Source organism: Acanthochromis polyacanthus, chromosome 22 (assembly GCF_021347895.1).
Source record: "Acanthochromis polyacanthus isolate Apoly-LR-REF ecotype Palm Island chromosome 22, KAUST_Apoly_ChrSc, whole genome shotgun sequence".
In the NCBI taxonomy this organism is placed as follows: Eukaryota; Metazoa; Chordata; class Actinopteri; family Pomacentridae; genus Acanthochromis; species Acanthochromis polyacanthus.
In genome coordinates this window covers 23,661,492-23,683,595 of record NC_067134.1, presented here as the reverse complement: position 1 = coordinate 23,683,595, position 22,104 = coordinate 23,661,492, and the positions used below count along the sequence as shown (strand labels likewise).

The window sequence follows — 22,104 nt, the reverse complement described above, 5'->3', positions numbered from 1 at the left end:
CTCCAGCTGCTGACTTATGTAGAATATTTCTGAAATGACTCAATATGTGCACCATATTAAATTGATATGCATGTTCTCCATGCCCTAAAGAGGCAAAAATGAATGCATTTCTTGCATATGTTGCATTTTTAAAGTTTTGCTGCAATAAAAGGTAGAAATCTTGCATTGTGTCATATAATATTCCCTTTAAAACCTGAATTTAGCTGCTAAATGTTGCCACCCAGCACTTCCCGGTTCCCTTTTCAGTCCATCATTGATCTTTGACCTGAAATTCATCTCTCCTGCTGTTAAGTGTGATGACGTGTGAACAACTTTTTCATGATATCCCATCAGGCAGTTCCACTCGGGAGATAAAGTGGGACTTCCTGTTACGTGTCTGACAGTGACCTCAAAGGTTAAGCTCTGTCGCTTCCAAATACCCGTAGATTTTTTTCTTTCTTTTCTGTCGTTTCTGCTGTACAGATGGGCTAAATGGGTCAACAGACGGTGCATGTGTGTCAGCGATTCCCTCCTGGTACAGAGCTGACCTCCTGCCTGTACAGACTGAGCAGAGAAAAAGCCGCTAATGCTAATTTACAGGCAGCCTTGGCCTGCTTGTTTTAGTTCCAAACTGTATACAGTACACAGCTGGAATGTGCCGGCACTGATATAAACTTCACACAGTGTCTCACTTTGGAACATATTGATCGCATTAATTACCCTCTTTGATGTACTTTGGGGGTTATAAACTAAACTACAGCTGGATGAAGGCAGGTTTGTACCTTGAGGCGAGGCGAGGTAGTGAACTGTAAAACTAGAGTACCCACAAATTAACACAGTGTAATTAAACCAACGTTTCCTTGCAGGCGTCTTTAAAGTTTTCTCCTTTGCAGCTGGTGCATTTAAGGTGGCAGAGCTTCTGTTCCAACTTTAACTTAAAGTTTGCTTAAAGTATTAAGACTATGTCCACACTAGACCGGTTAAATCTCAAAGCACATCTTTCTCTTTCCACCTGCACTAAGCTGACAAATATATACTTTTTTGTTTAAATTTTTTGCCTTTGCACAGCTGAAAAACTTTTCAAAAGACTTTTCAAGGTGGATGAAACCACTGGTGGATGGTTAAAGTGCCACCATCCTTCAAAATTTAGAATAAATTTTGCAAAGTAGCTATGAAAAAGATATAGTTTAATTGAAATAAAGTCTTTCAATTGTATTCCATTCATTTTGTGCACATTATATACATATACTTTATGTATATTAAGGTATGTAGGTCATTAAACGTGTCAAACAGGTGGCATGACGCTTCTTTCTAATATGTTGCTTCAGTTTCAGAAGGAGCCTCTGAGGCTCTTCTTTGGTGAGTTTGCCTCAGTAACAGAATGTTTGATTTCATTTCATTATAAATTTACTTTACATGTAGTTTAATTCAGCTTCATTTAGAGCAAGAGCCACAGAGTACATTGAGAAAAGGCTATTGCCCTTCAACTGTTGTTCTGTTAAACACCCTCATTCAGTGGACATTAAGTATTTTTATCTTGTCAGCATGTCCATATGGTGGTTTGTACACACTGGAAGAGCAACAACTGAAACGGCAGTGTGCTAATGACGGTCTCAAAAAGACAGATTCGGACTTCAGAGTTTTCATATGTCACAAACAGGCGTAAACTAACCGTGACGTCACCCGTTGGTTTCAACGGCGAGAAAATGAAGCCTGGATTTTGCTACTTCCTGGTTGCCGTTTTGTATTTTTTGGAGCCAGTGACATAAAAAGCGTCATCAAACAGACTGGACCGGAGAGTAACTTGGGGCACGTTTTACCGCAGAGACTTCTGTTGCTGTCTATCAAGTATAGCCACGCCCCCTGGCTCCGCCAACTTTAACGATTTATTTAAAATTCAGTATTGATTTATTTTAAGATCAGCCACCTGATCTCTCATTTTGACCATGAAAACTAACGGGAAAAAAATCCTGAGCTGTAGAAAATCAGTCTATCAAATTTTATTTTTTCCAAAAATGAATTGGGGTCTATGGAGCAAAAGCTTTTTGGAGCCAACCCTCGCGGACGGTGTGATATTGCAAGTTTTTGACACTTCCGGGTTGGCTTCAATTCTGGAGCCAGATGCTACGTCCATTATATATACAGTCTATGGTCACAAACCTACAGGACCAATCATGTCACTTTGCAGGATGGGCCATTCTGTATCATTATTCTTTCATAGAGACAGCGAAATAGTCCAATATTACATCTTGTCACTATGTAGCATAGAGCAGTTTGCAGTGTGTTAACAGGTGAGCCAGTATGCTTGAATAAATGGATTATTTTAACAGAAAATGCTTAAAAAAATAGGACTCTGATACACAGAGATGCATTTATATGGGCTAAATTTACCACTGGAGAAGAACTTTACTTAACAATAACTACAGCATATTTTGTGTTTCTCTTACGACTATATATGAATCATGTAGCCTCCACGTTGACCTTTAAGTTTACAACTATCAACAAATCATTTTCTCTGTGTATTTTTGCTGTGATCTGTACCCGTCACACATTAAAAATAAATGACACGATGAATTTGCCGCTACAGGCACCCATGCCATTTTGCTCATGCAACCTGAGGGGCTATTCTAACCCGTTATCGTGTTTCACAGCATGAAAAGCAAGAAGTTGCGTGACACACAGGTGAGGTCGGCAGTGCGGCTGTTAGTTTTAATGTTTTGAGGTCATACGTTTGGACAGTTTGATTCTAATGTCTCTCATTTATCAACAAAAATCACTGCTGATTTTGCTGAATTCAATGATGGTTTTTGCGAACGCAGATGTAAACTGTTTTGCACCCCATGCAACAATGTGGTGGAATACAAAAAAACATTAAAAATCATCGACTGACAGACACTTTCTACCACGAAACGAAGCGGACCACAGACCAGACAAATCACCATGATGGAAACTGTTGCATCTAGATCTGTTGTGAGCTCTGAAAGAATGAATGATGAATGTAAGCCAGATGAATTACTCCACCAAGGAAGTATATAAAGATCAGCATACGTGAACCCTTCCTCTGTTAGCAACATTACTCAAAAACAGACAAATGGATTTGGATGACAATTTCAGGGAAGGTCAGAAATGACACAAAGACCAAGTGATTCGATTCTGGCAGTGATGCGGCTTATAGTGTGGATCCACAGATTTGTTTAAAATGTTGAAACGTGTTCTAAAAAATGAAACAAACTGATGACACTTTTTAGCAATTGTCACTGTCTCCCGCAATTTCATCGCAACAAATACGCTTCAAACATTGCAACTTACACCACAATTTTCTTTAGAAAAGCTGCCCTGAATTCAGACATTTTAAGCCGCAACAATCTCAAAAAACGCCCACAAAATCCTGGAGGGACTGTCTAAATAAACATTATCGTGTTCTTATGGTGTGTCATGTTGTGTATATGGTTTGTACTTTAGCTCTTAGTCAAAAATGACAAGAATATTTTACAGTATCTGTCTTAAAATACATGGAGTGGAATAGGTATGACAGCACAAAAAGAGGCACTGAAGTACAATTATCCCTGTACAAAATATACTGGGATTATAAATTACCCTACTTGGTTGCTTGAGGGTACATAAACACCTTGTTCATTTCTCAGTGCACACATCCCCCACCCCCCATCTTCACCCACAACTGGACAAGGAACAAAACTTAAACTACAACAGCGTGTCACGGCCGGTCCACTGATAATAAAATGAGAGCACATGCCCCCAGACACCTCTATGATGAAGTAATGACAAGTAATACACATCAGGTATTTTATAATCTGTTCCACTGCAGCAGAAGATGTGTCAGAGGTTGGCGTGGAACATATCAAAACTGAACTCTGAGCTCCGTGGAGATATAAAAACAGCTGCAACCCACACAAACACAAGAGCAGAACAGCCTTGAAATGTCTTTGAGAGTCTCCTGGGAGCTACACTGTACATTGTCAAGTTTGTCCCTCCACTCACACTCCTGTAACTTTGCTTGGATAAAACAACTCTTATCAAAGCAAGGTGCAGCAGCACTGAGCCACTTTGATATCCTTTCTGTGACAAATACAACAAAAAACTGGATGCACATGCGTAATCTGGCTCAGATAATAAAAGAAAAACCAAAGGCCTTGTCCTGGGTGGCTTGTAAGATTATCCCACCACTTCCCTGGCAAGCCAACACATCTCAAGATTACCTTCCTACGTGGCCGCGGGCATGACGGAGAGAAGATTCAAACACGAAAACCAGTCGCACAGTCTCTGTAATCTTCACCGAGCATGAAATAGTTGTCACTCCAAAGCGTGACACATTCAGAATTCACTTTAATCTCTTATTTTTCTCTGAAGCAGATGATGATTAGGGGATGTCTGCCCTCATCAGAAGGACTTATGCTCCCTGTGGGGCTCGACTTAGCTGCTGATCATGTTGTTAGGGGCTGTTGGAACAGCTTCGGCCATTCAAATCCTAAAAGCCAAACCGTTGTCAGCTGGGGGAAGGGGATCCAAATTGCTTTCCCTATGCAGAATATGAGTAAATGGGTTAATCTTGATAACTTATCCGTATAGTTTCCACTTCAGATGCATTTGTGGCAGCTGTATAATGACCATCAGGTGATTCCAATGATCTTCATTCATGCATTTGTGGTGAGTTGTGTCGTTTTTGTGGCCTGGTTTGCTTGGATAAATCTGTAGACTGACCTCCAGCCTGATTTGAAGGGTTTCTTGTCATCACAGACATTAAAGGGAGAACTGTCTGTGCCAGAAAAACGGATTCTGGCACAGACTCCGGAGAAATGTTCTGAAGTTTTGACAGTTTTGAGTTTTAAATGTTTTGAAGCTTGAAAGTGGGTTCATCTGTTCACACCATCTTGGGCAACCAAAATAATCCAAATACACAGTGAGGCCGAGGCTGAATAAACAACACTGCTGAGGGTGACAGTCTAAGACACCTGTCAATCAAGGAAACATGTCCATGCAGCTCTCCTTAACCATAAATAACCATTGATATCCTATGAAATCCCATCTGTTTTGTAATTTAAGAGGTATTTTTAATGTGTGCTCAGGTGATGTTTTCAGCGATCCCCTTCAGTCAGCCTTTGCCGTGCCAAATTTGATACAGATTTGTATGTACTTCAACTTTTGACCAAATACATCCAAAACTAATGACATTTCCAAAAGGTTCACATGACACTATTACATAAGGCAATATTTGGTAATGTGGTGGAAATGTGACACATTGTTCGGAAGCATTTGTCGATAGTTATTCACAGTGAATCTCATTTGTTTTATTCGTCATTAATCATTTTTAGCAGCTCGGTACTCTCATCTCAATGTCTGACTCAGGCGTGCGGAATTAAAAGTAAAATTATGTCTAACAAGAAAAGCATTCAGAGAGCGCAGTACTCCATCAATTCTGCTCAGTCGTATGATTTCCGACGGATGAAATTTGTGATCCGCATCAGTCGATTTGTAGTAGAATCGCAATTATGTGATCATCAGCAGGCAGCTGACATAGCGTTCACTTGTAATCATAGTTACAGTGACGCTGTGCCGATATCTGCCAATGATGCAGAAATCTTTAACAAATCCATGGATCCTGACTATAAGTTGCATCAATGCCAAAATCTAATCACATAGTCCTTGTGTCATTTCTGACCATCCCTGAAAATGTCATCCAAATCCATTACTATGTTTTTGAGTAACGTTGCGAACAGACAGATAGACAAACTAATGCCGATCATCACATAGCTCCACTGCATTCCTTGGCAGAGGAATAAGGCCATTTAATTTGGTCTAACTACAGCAATTATTGGCTCATGCAATACAGAAGTGACACAACTGCAGTTCCTCAAATGTTCACTTGAGGCTGACTCCAAAAGTGAGTCACTCTCCATAGACGTCAATGCTAAAATGGCTAATTTCACAGCCTAAATATGTTTACAGCCTGGTAGCAAAACTGGTTTTGGTCTCTATCATCCATGATAACTCTCCAGGGGATGAGTTTGTACGTAACTCAACTGTTTCAATTTCATTAGGGCTTAAGGTTATGCTTAATTAAGCTTTGAGCAACTGGGTTGGATAAGCCACAAGTTAGGTGGAGTCAGGCACTGCCAAGATGGCAATGGCTGAAGCCACAATACACAATACAGCCACATGACTTAAGTTAGATGTTACACTTTGCTGTTGCTTCTTCTAGAATGTCCTTACCTCTGTCTTCAACCTCTATCCTTCAGCCTCACACAGCCACGAGCATTGCTGTAGAGTCTTGTTGGTTGCCCAATATGAAACCCATTTCGGTGTTATTGTTAAATTCAAACTGTCTGTCTTAGCTTAGAATGTGATGATGTAATGAGGGAATAGAGAAACTGGCTTGGTTTAAGACAAGTAGCATATAATTAATCTGTGGTAGTATCTCATCCAGTTAATGAAAGTAAGATTAAAACCATATGCACTTGCGTTTTATTCAAAACATTCGAATGGATGATAGAGATGCTAAACAGAACCCTACCTATACCTTAAAAGGGGTGCCACATAATCATCTACAGAATTCTCCTTTCCACCAAGACTAAAGTTGTCAAGGATTTATTTTTTCATGACATAAGAACGGTTAAGTTTCTAAACTGTAGCAAATCGAAGGCTTTATATCAGTTATTAAGAAACCATTTTCAGCTCAAAGTGCTCAAAGTGGAGTTCGGGCTTCAAAACATCTGCTGATCCTGCTGCTCTGTGCTGCAATTCCCTTGGGTGACAACCACTAAAAAGTTAAAAGCAACTCAAAGCTGGGGGGAAAGTGCAAACATTTCGAAAAATTCCGGCGGTTTGCATCAGCTCTTTAAGCAAAAGGAGTTTTAAAAAAATGCAGTATGATAACTTGTTTAATCAGCAAATGGATGCACAGACAGTCTTTCATTTAATTCAATTGAGATAAGAGCATTTCAAAATGTATCTTGGGACATGTTGGCGTTTTCCTTGTTGGGACTGACATGTACACTTACAGGAAATAGATTTTTTTTAAAGAAAATGGATTTATCTAGATTTCTCAGAGGTCACTTTTGTTTGCTCTTTTTAATTGACGCCACCCCGGGCACGTGTGATAAAAGATGCTGGATGTGATCTCCTGCCTCTCCATCCATCTGCTCGTGGATCAAACACACAAGAAGGGGTCCAAAAAAGCTCAATGTTCCACGTAATGGAAACACGAGTTATCCCCAACCGCTGGACAAAGCATTTGGAGCGGCGGTCTCCTCAGCCGGCTTCACGCTTGCCTGAGCCTGAACACATGACAAGTAAAAAAAACCCCGAAGGCACGGCTTGGTGGTGGTGGTTGAGGTGGAGGAGGAGGAGGAGGAGGAGGAGGAGGAGGGGGATGGAAGCAAAGCTGAACAGGAGGAGGAGGAGGAGATGCAAGGAAAGATCCAAGTGTTTTGATTTGCGCTTGGTGTGTGGATGCATGAATCTGCGTCCTCTCTCTCTCTTTCTCTCACACACATTTTCTTTTTCCCATCTCTCTAACTCACTGTCTCTCTTTCCTCCACACTTTCTCATCCTCCCTCTCTCTCTCTCTCTTCAAGGTTAGTCTCTCTATTGTTTTGTCAGACTGGAGTCACTGCCTGCTTCTCTTCTTTTTCTGTCGGAGGACCATGTGAGGCTCTTGAATGTAAGTGCCTCCCTTTGTTGCTTAATTCACTTTCACCGGGACCATTCCTTTAGAGGCAGTATGTTTAGGGTCCCTTTTCTTTTCTTTTCTTTTTTCTTTCCCTCGTAGCACATTCACAATGGGATGTCATACATCGGAGGGGTGGAGTGGGTCGTGGTGGGTTAGGGGAGGGGAAGGTTAAGGGGGCTTTATTATCACACCATGTGGTTCGAGCGTGGCAGTTGAACGCACGTGCATGCTGCTGCTGTCATTGTCTCAAGAGCGGCTTTTGTGCAAGATTTGTGTTTCGTTCACAACTTGAATTGCTGCATGCTTTATTCGTTTAATTACGAATGACTATGTATTGTTTGTCTTTAATAGATATGAACTGAAAATGCTTTTATTCTGAAATTTACAGTGGAATCCCACACAAAAAACTACAAATACAACATTAAATATGATCAAATAATTGAAAAGTAATGATTTAAATGCTTATTTTTATTACTTACATGGGTATAAGGTTTCAAAATTAATTGATAAAAGAATAATTTAATTTTAAAATGACATGACGAATATGCAGAATGAAATATTTTTTGTTTTTCCACTAGCTTGTTAGTTGCATCCTGCAATTACCCAGAAGGCCTTTGTTTGTTTATGTCAGTCTATCATCCAATTGTTTTCCTCCATGTATATGAGCCAAAGGACAAATTGCTTGTTTGGACTCAAGTATAATGGAAGCCAGTGTTCCACATTTGAACCGGATACACTGTATGTTTAATAATGCCACAACTAATGCTAAATGGGGTTTTGTTTGTTGGGTTTCATAGTCTCTGTGAAGTATTTTCGTTTGAGGATAGACAAATCAGGATAGAAAGCTTGAGTCACTGGGAAATTCTGCAAAAGCAACCACTTTTCTATACATATATCGAAGTCTCTTTTTCTCTTCAGCTATAATATTGATTTTTGTTGAATTCTGAACTTTTGTTTGGGCAGATTCCAGCAGATCTCGCCTGTAAATATGAACTCCCTCCATAGTTCAGCGCTCTTCAGGTCTGCATGAATTTCTGACTTCACTGGACAACAACCCAAGATGATTCACTGCAAGACACTGTCTGAAGTGAAGCGCAACTGACATCACCGATGAATAATACAGTGTATATACGCTGCTCTGAATTATGGACAAATTATATGGAGGTCTAATCTTTAGGAGATGTTTCGATTCCCTGCTTTAAGCAACCCCACGGACATGTCTTCAAACTGTTGACACTGCAGTGATGCTTTCTGTTTGTTCAGTTCATTTAAGACCAGGACACACAAATGATGCATTTAGCTTCAGGTGCAGTCAGTGGGATTTCTCTGCGCTTGACTGAACAGCGAGAATCTGCAACTTACTGCATTGCAAGATAACCGAAATGCTTTTTTTTTTTAAAGTGTTAGAAATGTCTTTTTATAGGGGTTTCCTTTCACGTCAATCCATTCTGAGATAGTTTTGTCTTGATTTATGAAGGAGATTGTCCTACAACCACAGGGATACTGGTTCCTACATTATTCCATTCATAAAGCTCAAGGCAATTTAAATACTGCTTTTCTTTAATAGATGAGGTGATTTGCTAATGCATTGATGTTTTGCTTCAAGATGGATGAAATATCTAACTGCGCCAACAGTTTGAGGTAGCCATTACCGGTTGTGGAGATGTTTTCAGTCCCTCCCTTCCCCATTACGGATTCCATGTGCTCGATTCCCTTATCGGTGCTGACATGTGGAAGGGGCAGTGTTGGTGAACGAAGCAGGACGTGACAGTTGCGAACCTGGAGCATTAAAATCAAGTGTGTAGAAGAAGGTTTGGATATGCGACGTTCACCTGGAGGATGCGTGCGAGTTCCCGGCTAATCACGGTTAGCGGTGCAGGTGTCGGAGAAAGCCCATGATGCTGGATTAAAATACCAACTTTGCTTCCATATTTCCTAATAATTGCTCTTGCTCCTGCCAGAAATGTGTCTTTGGCCATTCGTTGGTTTAAAACATAGAATATTACTTTAATGTGGTTGCATTTTCTCACCCTTGCAGTCTTAACTGTTTGCAAAGAGCTCAAATTTAACACCCTCTTTCCCATATTTGGAGCCCAGCAGGATTTCAAGCTAGGAGGCCTTGGCATCAGTGACTGCCAGTGCGTCCAATCTTTTTCATGCCCAGCCAAACCCCCCTCCACCACATTCCAACTATAAAATCCCATCCATCTTGGCATTCATGTTTCAGCTCCCCAGCAGCCCCGAACACTGGCTCCCAGCCACCTCCTTGTCTTCCACCAAAGCTCAAGAAAGTGAGTTTGAATGGAGAGAAAAGACCAAGGGGTGAGTTTGGAGAGAAGTAGGAGGGAGTTTTAATGGAAGTAGAGGCATTTTATTTGCAATGGTCCCCTTTTATCCGCCCTGGGAGTACTGGACCACATGAATGGGCTGGTTTGTTCTACGAGTGACCAAACATGACACTTGAATGTTTATCTGCATAATGACAAAGCTGGAGAGAGCCAGAGACACATGGTGATGAGATGGACTGTGAACTAGTCAAGTGCCCTCCTCTGATGAACACACAGCTTTTGGTCCACTGTGGCTGTTTCCAGCTTTCTCAGTAGACTGTGCATTTGTGCCAGCCACCGTAGGACAATAGTGGAGTCTAACGACTGCTAAATGTGCTGGGAACCTTGTATAGGTAGCACTACTCCTATGAGAACTCAAAGAGTGACAGAACCCCTGAAAAGAACTGAATACAACACAATGCAAAAATAATAGAGATACGAAAACTTGTAAAGTTGCCTTGAGTTGAAATATGTCGTGTACACCACTGGAATGTTGCACTAAGATGACATTATTCCAAGTGTGCATTTTCTATTCTGAGTTGCATGTGAAACTTTTTTCATGCATGTTGCTGTTCACCACAAAAATTGTATGCTATTCAACTGTACAAAAGTCAAAGTTTCTGCACAACTTGATTCATAGAATCAAGATGTCAACATCAAAGCTTGTAGGTATTCTATGGAAGCAGGTGCTTATACATGTCAGAAAAGAACTGCTGAAAACTGAAAGAGTGAACTAAGGGGTACTGAATTGTGGAGTTAAACCATTTTTGTCGCCATTTTTATGTTCAGGATTTTTGCATGACTCCTCCTCTCAATGTTTTAAAAGCTAGAGTTGTTTGTGCACTGTTACTTTGAAGCCATGAGTTTGGAGTTTGGTCATCAGTATACGAAACTGTGACTGACTGATGGAAACCTGTCAGTCCTAAGTCTATTCTACTCCAAATGGGACCACAATTTTCAAAATGAACACCAAGCTGTATTCAGAAAGTCTTAAAACAAGTGAAACTTAATAGAAAAATGTTTACTATGGTTACAAATAAATGGGGAAATAGGGACATTTTCTTACAGACTTTTAAACTCTGACTTCTATTTGCAACCAGAGCAGTCGCCCCCTGCTGGATGTTAGAAAGAAGGCAGGTTTAAGTCACATTTGCATTGGTTCCATCTACATCTACAGTGACCACCAGGTAATTTTGTAAACTTTAACCTGACATGAGTGGAATTTGCAGACAATCGTCTCCAGATGAATGGGGCCAGACCAAGTTTCTCCCTTCTCGGCTCCTTTTTCTGTCCAGCTAACATCTCATGCCAATGTTGGCAGTAGATTCCCACAAATTAGTTTAAGTTGTGTGCTAAGTTTATTACAGCAGGTTTCTTAATCTACAGTCACAAAGAGACTGAATGTCTTTATTTAGAACGCACTAATTTCATATTTGACCAGTTTGATTAAGTTTAAAAGACGTTAGGTCCATTTGCATGGTTAGTAGAGTTGATTTGGACTGGCGTGAAAGCTGCCAATCAGTTCTTGGAATGGACGAAACCACCATGCTTCAGAACAGAGAATTTTTCTGCGGTGTAACAAATACTGAACACACACATGGTCAATCAAAAGTTTGGGATCACTTAGAAATGACCGTATTTTTGAAAGAAAGGCAGTTTTTTTGCAATGAGGATGACATTAAATTAATCAGAAATCCAGTCTAGACATTTTTAGTGTGGTAAATGACTATTCTCGCTGGAAATTTTTAATGGAATATCTACATAGGGGTACAGAGGAACATTTCCAGCAACCAACATTAGTGTGTTCTAATGCTACATTGTGTTAGCTAATGGTGTTGAAAGGATAATTGATTAGAAAAGCCTTGTGCAGTTATGTTAGCACATGAATAAAAGGGAGAGTTTTCATGGATAACAGGAAAGTGCCTGGGTGACCCCAAACTTTTGAACAAAGACTTCATCTAAAAAATACAATTGAAACTATTAAGAAATTATGTAGAAGAATCATTAGCTTGAATTAATTGCTGAAAAAAATGCACTTCAGCTCCAATAACGTGAAACAAAACTACACAGTTTCCACACAATAATTTCACCCTTTTTTAATCGGTGTTGCAAAAAGGAGATGTCTTTGGGAACACTCGCAAACTAATACACAAACACTGTAGTTAAACAGAATATTAGAGTTGATTAATTAAAACTACAGGCCTACTGTATATACAGTAAAAACATGAGCTGGTACAACTGTTCAGACAGCTTGAATGAGCAAATCTCTTCTGTCAGATGGCGAGAGAAGAACACAACACAAATGTTTTCTGTGTCGACATGCTGTCACTGAATTTACACAAGATGCAAGGCTATTGTGACATATTGGTGGAGTCGTTCCATTCAATCCACCATGATCACTGTCCCTGGAATCAACAGTCAGCATGATGTCAGTGATCAAACTGGCTTTTCATGGCGATAAATTACTCAAACTATTGATAAATTCTACTGGGTAAGATTAGTTTGTCAAGCAAACCCCATGATAAGCATATGTGGACAAAACTGCCTCCGAGCCCCGTATCCCCACACTGGAATCCAGGAAAGTTTGTGTGCTTTGATCAGTAATTATCAAAGTAGTTACAGTAATAAGTTCACAGCATGCAGACCCCAGGAGATTCGTGTGATTAGAACAGCAGCGTGTTGAAATTTTGCCTCACAAAAAGCAATGGAAGAGTCCCTGGCGCCATTTGAAGTGGTGTTTTGGAAAATTATGGTTAAATTGTGCCAACGAAATAAATTGCGTCCAAATGCGGAATGTGAATAATGGCATGTGTCTCAGTTTCATGGTCTTGCAGGAGTTCAGAAAAGACCAAAAATGACACAACTAGCAATTTTTGAGACACTGTTAAACACTGATCTGACCTTTTTTTGCAGTTGCTTGAACCAACAATACATCATCTGTTTAACAGAATAGGATACAATCACGCAGACTTTTGAAATACCAGTGGAAGGTAATTCAGACAAGATCATTCTCAATAGCTGACAGTTTGTCTTATCTAGTTTACAAAGTCTTGACGCCTGTGCAGCTTAGTATGCAATTGATTAAAGCTGCAGCTCGGTGTGCATAACACCGTGAGCATTAAGTGGCTCTTTGATTAGCTGATGCTCAGTCAATGCCCGGCCTACAAGCTGAAGTGGATCGATGTGTCCTCGTGGAGAATTCATAAACTGGTTGAGGAGTGAAGGGAACGCCAAAGTGAAGGAGTCCATGTCAAGATTACAAAAATGTGGCAACAAATGAGCAGTTTTATCTACTGTATTCTGGTTTTTACATCATGCTCCCACTTGTGATTCCAAGAAAAGATACTACCTAATTATAAAGAGCCGGTTTCCAGGTGCAGGATTTGTAAGCAAAACCTCAAAGTGCACCAGTGAGCTCTCATTCATAACAACCATATTTTGAGGTCAGAACAAAAATCTAAGCTATGCTCACGTATCTAATTAAAAAAGAAGACTGTCAGTGCTGCAACTAATACAAGTAAATCCAAACACTGTGGTGCACCCAGCAATAAGAAAGTATGCATTGTTACCTAGACAACCAGTAAAGTAATGACAGCAAAGGATTATACTGTCCAAAGTGTACAAGTCAGCCATTATGACTGATTATGAAATACAATCGGATTTGCATGCAATCTGAATAAAGTGGGAATCAATCATGTTTGAGCCGCATTAGCATTGAAGGCAAACCACAGGAGGAATGTGTCTCGTCAACAGGATCAGAGCCAGATAGAAACTATTTTGTGACAGATGCAGTGCTTAGGAGAAAGTTCACTTCAGTTTAAAGTTCACTTCACTTTAATATTATATTCCTCAACTGCAAAAGCAAAACAAATTGCATTGGTTCAATTCTGCATATATTTTTTTGAGAAAGCAGTTATTTTGACCTCTAAGTGACTGAGTAAATCGATGCATCTGTGTATCTTTAGATCTGAAAAGGAGTCAATAGCTTTTAGCACTGTGTTTGTGCAAGCGCTGTCTGCACATGATCAGGAGATTTATTTTAACAGAGCATTTTTTTTTTTGCCCAAGATGCAAGCTTTGTCTTGGCTGCATTTGATAGCTTTTCCTTGCATAACTTGATAACTACCCATGTGGGAAATATAGGTTCTCACATCCAAGAAAAGCTGTGAGTAAAACACCCTTCCCATTACAGCATGATTCTATATACTTTGGCCAGTTCAGGTTTGTCCATCTCACGCTGTGCTGAGAGCTGAGATGTGTCAGCATTTCTTCAAGCTGTATTTCAGAGTGCCATATCAGTGTACTGATTGCTGTGGCAGGTGTTATTTGTAGAAACATACAGGAAGTGTGAAGCATCACTATGACAACAGGCAAATGTGAGCTGGCATGTCTTAGCTGTGGGGGCACAAATCAGTATTAACTGCTGTATTTTTTTTAAGTTTATTGCTTATTTGTTCCGTTTTGATATGTTTGAAACCATGTACACCTGCCTGATACTGTATAGGTGAAACAGCTCGACCCATTGTGGCATGGACATGGCATCTTTGGGAGTGTCATGTGGTTTCTAGCACCCACATGGTCAAAGGATCCTTTAGACCCTGTTAGTTGTGGAGTGTGACCTCTACGGATTGTGCTTGTTCCAGCACATCTGTAAATGTTTAATCAGGTAGGATTCTGGGGATGTTGGAGGACAGGTCAGCAACTAGAGATCTTGGTTGTGTTCCTCGAGAAGTTTCTGAGTAGTGTATTTTATTCAATTGTATATGTAATATTTAGAAGAATTTTTCTGTAAAAATGCTATGCGGTGTTTGGTTATAGACAGCCATGTTGAGTTTAGGCTATAAAACAACAAAAATGACAACTATGATATGTGTCAACTCTGTTACCAAAAGTCCTGCAATTATACATTGAGCCTGTTGCTGACTGATGTAAATGTTCCCATGTCTTTAAAGTGTAATACAATGGAAAAGAAACAATGTTGAGGCACACTTTCAACACCTATGACGCTGTCAACTACACATTTGTCGAATTTCAGTACAATATTCTGAAAAAAACCAAAAACAAATGGATTAACTGCGGATCTTTCATTGTTAACTGTATTGAATATACACCTCTTCAGTTATCCAGCTTTAGCTTTGTTGTCCTAATGATAAGAGTTGCTATCGTTGGTGTGACAATGTGGACCAGCACAAAAGAGAAATTCCATTAAAAAAGGGAGAACAAAGTACCACCCTTTGCAAAGAATGCAAGCCATTCTCCGCCATTGTGCTGCCTATGTAGAGGAAGGTTCATCTGATGGACCTGAACTTGTGCTTCAAACAATGCTCATCTCCCATAACGTTCTCAGTTTGACTTACTGATTCATTGTTGGCCTTTTCATAAGCCAACAAGTCCTCAAATTCATACGACCACATCGTTCGTATGTAACGTGCACCGGAATACGACCCATGAGAGTGTATTTACGTTAGTGCCCCTACGGGGAAAAGGAACGCATTACGGGATTTAATTCGAGAAACGGCTTTTCCCTCACGAAACAGCTTTTTCCTCACTTTCCCAGCACGGGTTTAGGGTTATGGTTATAGTTATGGTTTGGGTTAGGGATTTGGATAGCGTTACATAAATGTTTGTTTATGGTGACGTTTCACCTGCGACACCGGAGTGTCGATATTTACTCAACCGCCAGAGGTCGCATAGTCAAAACGTAACACTCGGTCGTAATACGGGCGTGTACAGACGACCTATGTGGTCGTTTTTCGTTTGAGGACAGGCTGCATAAGCTGATGCATCTGCAACTTGATTTATGTTAAGTAGGGGGTGATGCGTCAAACACTCGTTCAGCTTCGCAGTTAAGAACAGAATCCTTTTGTGCAAAAAAAAAAGTACAAAGCTGCATTTCAAGGGACGCAGTGCAACTAATAGCCTAATAGATTGCCATGTTTGTTTTACGGTGCAGGAACAAACACACATAAAGGCCACAATGTCTCTTGCTAAGCTTTGGAAAAGTGCTGTGGGTGGTTTATTGATTAAACCTCATAGGTCAGTGTGTGTTTATGTGTGTGGGTGAAGTGGTTGCACACTAATCTCAGAGTTGGAGGTTCAATATTCGGCTTCTTCTGTGCACGTGGCTAAGTGCCTCTGAGCAAGAAAATAAACCCCAAGATGCTTATGGTGGCAAGCAATCGCCTTGCATTGGTGTTTGAGTCAGTCGGTGTTAGAATGGATGAATGAGAGGCAGAAATTGTAAAGCACTTGGTAAACCCTTTAAGGAAAAAAGGCCCTATATAAGTGCAGTCCACTTACCATTCCCTGTGTGTCTGTGGCTGGCAGTATTTATCTGTGCTGATGTTAGAAGAATAGAGACGAGGTGTTGGCTCAGCCCGAGGGGACAGCTCGAGCTCGATAGAGAAACGAGACACGTAGAGAGGGCAAGCGACCATGTTGGAAGCAAATGTCATTCACTTTAAGAAGCTTTGTCCCCTGGGATGCACCTCTGTGTGCCAGCAAAACTTCCTGTTTGTCTCCCTGTCCGTCTGTCTGAATATTACATTAGAAGTGACTTGGACATTTGCCACCTCTGTCCAGGTTTGCTGGCATAAACTTTAAGATTGATACCTACTACTATGCAGAACTTAGTACCTTATACTGTTGGGAGCATTTGTTGAGTTCATTTGTGTGCTTCAAACTAGGATGGCTAAAAAAGAGCAAATTTTGTTAAAAAACAAACAAACAAACAAACACTGAACAACAGTTGCTTTAACCAAAATTACTGCAACGAAGAAAAGAAAGAAGACATATAATAGGAACAAAATAAGTCTATTCATTGATTGACAGGGCTATAATAAAGAGATAACAACCAACCCAGCTTTGCATGTATACCAGATATTTGGTCAACAACAAAAAATGTATTATTGTCACAACATAGGTTTGTTGTACATGTTTCAGTTCATTTTATTATTGTTTACTTAATTAGAAGGTGGTAGCTATTCAATTTATACAGGTATTTAGTTGACATTTTTTGTGATATCTAGTCATTTTTTTATTAATAAGTGATTGTTTCCTTCATAAATAATTATGGGGTTTACAAAGACATAATCATAATGAACATAAAAACATTTTGATTTTACTTTTAATAAAAATGTATGCAAGCTGTATACCATCGACTTCAAAAGTCCCTCAGTTACATATTAACCTGCATCTATCCATCCATCCATCCATCCATCCATCTGACTTTTCCGTCAACCGACAGACATGAAAAAATGCCCTACTTCTGTCATTCAGCAAAGTTCATTAAGGCCCTATACCACGGTTGCACCCTTGAATGGAAAGTCACAAAGAAACATAAAAAAAGGTTTAATTTATAGAAAGAAGCCTGTCACGTCTTACTGAGAGTGCTGGCAGACTTTTACTTACATTTCGATCGCATATTGTGCCTTCTAGAATCCCCAAACCACCCCAAAATGATGATTTACTTTTCATAAAGTCACACCTGAGCCGAACAGAGTTGATTAATAATTCAAACAAATTAATGATCCAACTGAGACCATCATTTATTCCATTTATAATTAATCACTGTCTTATGGCGTAGTCACACTGCTCGCGCACCGTATGAAGCCCCCGTCCTAACCTTCATACAAAATGCATGTTCCTTGATTAATGTCCCGGCTTTCGATTCCTCTCACTGACTTCGATTTCACCGCCATCTGCATCCCCTCAGTTAGCATCTCTGCTTCTTTTTATGGCCACAGAAGATGTGAGTGAAGTGAGCTTTTCCACCTGTACGCATGCACTCTCTCTGTCACAGGTGATGGCAGGCCCATAAATCTGAATATTTCCTCAGTGACAGGTGGACTATAGTACATTAACCATTGCTTTGCATTAACCGCACGGAGCTGGACTACACTGCTGGGATGGGAGCAGGGGGAGGTCGGAGAGCCTGACTTTCACTTATAACTTATTCATGCTTCACCCCGTCATTCGGCACACTTGGGAATAAGTCAATTTTTTTCACAGCGGGATGCCTCATCTAAAGCGGCCTATGACTTTTAAAATAACAACCTGCACCTCAAACGTCTCCATGTAGAATTCCGAAATGACTGAGCTTCACTTTATCTCTATCCAAACTGTTGGTATGTACTTTTCCGGCCACAGCGGTGAATCGGTGTCCCAGCTGGATTCGTTTCACACTCGGCTGATTGAATTATTGGCACCGTGCTGGAGAGCGTGATCTCTAAAGGTCACGATTGTATAATATTTGATGGAACTTCTTCCATTCAGCGTGTTTTTTTATGGTTATTTCATTCACTTGCGATTTATAACATTAATTCTACTCGAGCTTATTCCAGTTGAGGTTGAATTGTTTTCTTTAATTTTTTCATTTCAGGGTTATATAATACACGCTCATCAGCCAATTATGTTTGTCATCCTTCATGAATCGGGCTCATAATGACTTCCATTTATTGCAGAACGAGGAGTACATGAGTTACACAAACCTCCAGGGACAGACGCTGAGGTGGCTGCGAGCTAAATACAAGCAAAGGATTGTGGAGAGGCTTTAATTGGAGGGTTGGGGCGGGTGTAAATTTTGTCTGAAAACCTGTGTGTTATGTGACTGTTCTTCACAGGAGAATGAGGACGCAACATAATCTTCCTCTTTGCTACAAATTTTGGACATATTTTAAACTGGATGCGCTCAACGGAGGAGAATTACCACGCCTCATCACACCCCTATTTCATTTAATACTAGATGGCAGATATGCTGTACGGTCCTTCTGTGTTACAATTTGAATGGCTAATGTAGTGGCGCCTGAAATAGCAGATTAGCTTAAAGACAAACTCGGCTGTGTGTGACAGTGATCGCCTGGGAGACGATTTATGCAAGCAGTGAATAATATCCAGTGACCCATCGGGTACAGTCAGTGTGCATTCTTCTCCATTTAAACCTTCAAGAGTTCCAACTTGGCATTAGTACATTGCTATAACTGAGAAGAACAGGTGAAATAATGGTCTTTTTCTCAATTTTATATTCAAAGAAGTGCAAGTTGTCCTGACCCATATCATCCCATCAGTGCATGTGTTTGAGTGTGGTCAGATTTTTACGCTTTGCTGACCTCTGACAGATTCAACACTGGTTGGAGTCTGCAACAAGTTAAATGAAAAAAAAAAACATTTAAAACATTTTAGTTACTGCATAAATAATTCTGTTGTTCTGACACCTAGTGATATTTACAAAATAATACTTTTTTATATACAGGGGATCTCGACTTTGGTCGGAATTTGGTTCCTATGGCGCGACTTAACGCAATTTTCTCTTAGGAGCCATCATGAAAGGCACAGCCTGTCCTCAAACAAAAAACGACCACATAGGTCGTTTGTACACGCCCGTATTACGACCAAGTGTTACGTTTTGACGTATACGACCTCTGGCGGTTGAGTAAATATCGACACTCTGGAGTCGCAGGTGAAACGTCATCATGAACAAACTTTTATCTAACACTATCCCTGTCCCTATCCCTAACCCTAACCATAACCCTAAAAACGTGTTGGGAAAGTGAGAAAAAAGCCGTTTTGCGACGGAAAAGCCGTTTCTCGAATTAAATCCCGTAATGCGTTCCTTTTCCCCGTAGGGGCGCAAACGTTCATACGACTGCATAGGTCGTATTCCGGTGCACGGTGCAAACGACTGATGCGGTCGTATGAATATGAGGACTTGTTGGAAAGGCAAAGAGTGTTTCTGTAATTTTCAGTTCAAACTGAAAACTGCTTGGCTTTACTGCTGCTGTCGCCAGCTGTGAGGCCCAGTTCATCTCGTCATATCTAGATATACTGAAATTTGGACTATCTAGACACTTATGGCTTATTGCAGTAACTTAATCACCTCAGCAGCATGCCAACAGATGGAGCCTCTCACAATAATACAACAGTGAGAGTGGCTCACTTCCCCACAACAGGGGCCCAGTGCACCGACATCCCACCCACGTTTCCCCTCCTAAAGGGGAAGGCCTGACCAGTAATAGCAGGCACGTCTTCTGAATGACTTTATGACTCCGAGTGTGTTTATTTGGGAGGATTAGGTGATGCTGCCATGAGTGTGCCAGCTGGTGTTGCGTCGTGTTGAGGGCGAGCAGAGGGGACAAGACTCCTTCCGTGACAGTTTGAGGACACGTTGTGGCCTGCTGACAGCTAATGATGATGCCGCCTGACACCCGTACGTACGCGTGTGTGCATTTGTGTGTTTATATGCACACACTCGTCCGTACGCATGTGTGCATTCGTGTGTTTATATGCTTATCAGTATTTGTTGTCTTGTGCGAAGCCGTGCATGCCCTACTAGGCATTTATGTCTGGTGTTTTGGGGCATTTTTGCATTAGCTGGGGTGACGTTGCGGTAAATTTCTTTGGTGTGACAGAGAGTGACCTTGAGCTGTTGCTGCTGGCGAATTCAGGCAATGGATCTAGATGTTTGTGTACAAAACATAGCTTCTCTTGCAGCTTATCCAAACCCTTAAATCTACTCGGGAATTCTTCCTCATCGCTCTGGATGCTGCTTTTAATCACATCTGCTTTGATGTCACGGTTGAAGGGAGCCGGCAGGGCAAAGATGTTCACAACCACTGTTGATTCAGAGTTTATTATTACTCACTTTGACCTCAGTTGCCTCACGCTTCTTGTTAGGGACACACAAATAGAAGCGGATCAAAATATTGCCATTGATTGTCTGACCTCAGTGCGATTCGGTGACTCACAGTGACGTTTGAAGCAATGTTTAGTGCCCTGTTTGTTTTGTTCTCGCCACATGAGCCTTGTCAGTTCAAATACACAGACTGGCATGACTGTGAACACACACCTCAGATTCTATGCTTCAACTCTGCTCATTCACAAAACGAATGAGTGATTGTCAGTGATAATTAGTGTTCTTTTTTGTTCTTGGAAACTATTCTTAGTTCGAAAGGGTCAGTTCAAGAGAGAAAAGTTACCCTTAGTGGTTTCTACAACAATCCAGACTGTTATCTTTTCCCTTTTTGGTTTATTTGATTCTTTGCATTCCAAAAATATCTATTTCAGAGAAAATACTGCAACCACATTTACCGTTTATCACCTCGACTTCTTTGTCTCCTGCACTCCCACAATATCTTTTAATCTGTCTGTCTTGCTCCTTCTCCCCCTCTGCTCCTCTCCTAAAATCTGTTTTCAGGGCTTTCTGTGCATTAGTTTCTCTGATTAGATCAGTTTATTCTCTGAGGTCACTTGACAGTGACAGATGGCTCAGAGGCTCTACAAGAGTATCTCCTTAACAAAGCAAAAAAACGCTCCAAAACGCAACAACTTCTTCCCTACTTTCCATCCCTGCTAATCCCAAACTGTGCTTCAAAGCAGACAGTGTCTCCGCTCGGCTGGTACCAGCTGTACTGACTTCCCCTCGCTGATTAAAACCAGTTCTCTGCTGACCGCATGTGAACTGGAGCTTTAAAAGGCCAAAGGTTGCCATGAGGGGAAAATGTGTTTGGCATTTTCCATGGAACTACCTAGATTCTTTTCTCAAAAAAAAGGACACAAACACATGATCTCTTGGGCTCAGAAGCAAATGTATGGAAGAACTGCTCTTCAGAATGTCTCCAAGACTGAGTCATGCAATATGAATGACTATGTACTGTTGGAGGTAGTGATCAGAGACGGAGAGGAGGTTTTAAGACGCTCTATGTTGAAGTAGTAAAGATGCCTCTGGAGGATAATATGTGTATGTGTGGGTTCTTGCATGACAGGACAACCTATAGTATGTGTCCATGTGCATTTACTCCACATGGGATGTTGATTCACAGCCACTTACTGCATTAACTACTCGTGTCTGTCCGCACATATGTGTGATGTAAATCCTACAAATCCCAGGCTACCCACAGCGCCAGTGACCTCTGCAAAGGTCTTGGTCATAACCCTGTCCTCCTTTATCCCCTGTAATGGTTTCACCCCATGTGGGAAGAGGGACTCCGCATTCCGCTCATTCCTGGTTGTTAAAAATAAGGCCTCTTTAAACTCCGAGTACAGGCCAGCTCCACTAAATTGAGAAAACCGTGATGTGAAGGTACAAAAAGAAAGGAGAAGAGTGTGATCGACACT

The 22,104-nt window shown here is 40.8% G+C and overlaps 1 protein-coding gene across 2 annotated transcripts in view; it reads left to right on the top strand.

Moving 5' to 3' along the window:
• The first annotated feature begins 7,393 nt into the window (after positions 1–7,393).
• The window catches only part of LOC110951322 (E3 ubiquitin-protein ligase Midline-1-like), a 75,429-nt gene continuing 60,718 nt past the window's right edge, over positions 7,394–22,104 (top strand). The window contains exon 1 of one of the 2 annotated variants that reach the window (XM_051942391.1): positions 7,394–7,657. The gene's annotated coding sequence lies outside the window, so the exon portion shown is untranslated. The remainder of the gene's footprint in view (positions 7,658–22,104) is intronic. The other variant, XM_022194306.2, reaches the window with a different exon arrangement.